The sequence below is a fragment of the Triticum dicoccoides genome, unplaced genomic scaffold, assembly GCF_002162155.2.
Source record: "Triticum dicoccoides isolate Atlit2015 ecotype Zavitan unplaced genomic scaffold, WEW_v2.0 scaffold107252, whole genome shotgun sequence".
Taxonomy (NCBI): domain Eukaryota; kingdom Viridiplantae; phylum Streptophyta; class Magnoliopsida; order Poales; family Poaceae; genus Triticum; species Triticum dicoccoides.
In genome coordinates this window covers 1-1,626 of record NW_021173791.1, presented here as the reverse complement: position 1 = coordinate 1,626, position 1,626 = coordinate 1, and the positions used below count along the sequence as shown (strand labels likewise).

Below are 1,626 nucleotides of genomic sequence, written 5' to 3'. Positions count from 1 at the left end.
GCAGTTCCATCGCAAAAAAAATAAAAAAATAAAATCACTCTGCAGTTGCCAGGGTACAAAACGGAACCCTGGATTTTCTTCCATTCAGGTGAATGCAACTCTGTTGAGCTTCAACTGTCACAAACAGAAACACTATGGACTTACTCCGCGCTGCGCTTGAACTGTCACGAGCACAGTAGATATGCTGTCATCTCGATTCTTCTATTCTTCTCTAAGTAGTAATAAGCGACTTCAAACACATTAATTAGAATGGCATGTCTAGAACACGGTCAGAGGTAACAGGTGCTACAATTGGATGATGCCCAAACCATATTAAAAAATCCAAGGCTCAACTCACAGCCATTGTCGTTAGAGATTCTTCAGGTTGCGGCAAACCAGCTGAAAGAATATAATTCACATAACACTCTGTCTCCATTGCGCTACATTATTAAAATGTTTTCTCAGTACAACTAGGGCGGGCTTATAAAGCCAATTACACTCTGTCTCCAATTACAACTTGAAGTAAAAGAAAGCTTAACTGAATTTGGAAACAGCAGGAAAACCTTCTTCGGGACGAACATTTCTATATCCAAATTCGTACTTCTAAACTACTCCCTCCGTCCCATAATGTAAGACGTTTTTTGACACTAGTGTCAAAAAACGTCTTACATTATGAGACGGAGGGAGTAATACTCTTCACTAGTAGGGATAACTAGAAATACAGTATATATCTCATATGGGCTAGCTGCCTGGTGCAAGCTGAACTCTTGGTGTGGCTGGATTGGACCTCCCTCGTCACCTTCCACCTGCTCACATAAGTTTATAAGTACATGAGAGACATGACCGACACTTCATGTGGAGTTTCTAATATCAAGGTTTCCCATTGTCAAAGTATATATACTAGTACTATAAATCTGCTAGCTTGATTGTCCAGATCATGCAGTGTTATTGAGCGAATGGACAATCAAAGCATTATATAGCCAATACAGGAAGAAAATATATAGTTGCCAGATGTTGCTAATAGATGCAAGTATTCATGGAGTTAGTTTCTTTCCAAGTAGTTTAATGTATCACCAAAGGATATAATGGTTCCCACTGACATGAATTAAGCAGTGTCATAGCAGAAGAAGGAATTAGGAAGAGAACTGCGACTTGAAGAACTGTTAATATCAGAGAAACAATATATACCAAAATCACTAAGTGGAGGGGGGGCGTCTTCTGACCTCCATAGCTAGCTATCATCCACTTTCTCCTTTCCTCGATTTGCTTTTCGTTGTCGGTGCTCTTCCTGTTCCTTGTTTCCATCTCCTGAACTAGATGCAACTGCTGCTGCTTCTTGTTCCTCCTCTGCGGCCACTGTGAGGACTGACCAAGCAGAGCAAATTAAGATCGATGGAACCAATAGGGTATTGATGAAACAAATATAGCGAATAGATAAAACACTAATCTGAAAAAATACATTAAAAGTTGCGTTATTTTACCTCTAGATTCGATTATGTGCTGGGACAGTGCATCCCTCACCCCGACGGCGTCCTCGTCTGCTACCTGCCGCACTTGCTTGCTGTACTCCTGATCGCTCGGCATGCCTGCATGCTCCTCCTCCTCTTCCTCCTCATCCATATCTATCACTATGTTATGCAACATCCA

At 41.2% G+C, this 1,626-nt stretch overlaps 1 long non-coding RNA gene across 2 annotated transcripts; it reads right to left on the bottom strand.

Annotated features, from left to right (window-relative positions):
* Positions 1-704: 704 nt before the first annotated feature.
* LOC119342853 lies at positions 705-1,615 on the bottom strand. 2 transcript variants are annotated; one of them, XR_005165754.1, is made up of 3 exons: positions 1,461-1,615; positions 1,203-1,344; positions 705-785 (listed from the first exon to the last, which is right to left on the bottom strand). It is a non-coding gene; the product is annotated as an uncharacterized LOC119342853 (long non-coding RNA). The 2 variants fall into 2 exon arrangements; XR_005165755.1 differs by having other exon boundaries at positions 708-785; positions 1,168-1,344.
* Between the last annotated feature and the right edge of the window lie 11 nt (positions 1,616-1,626).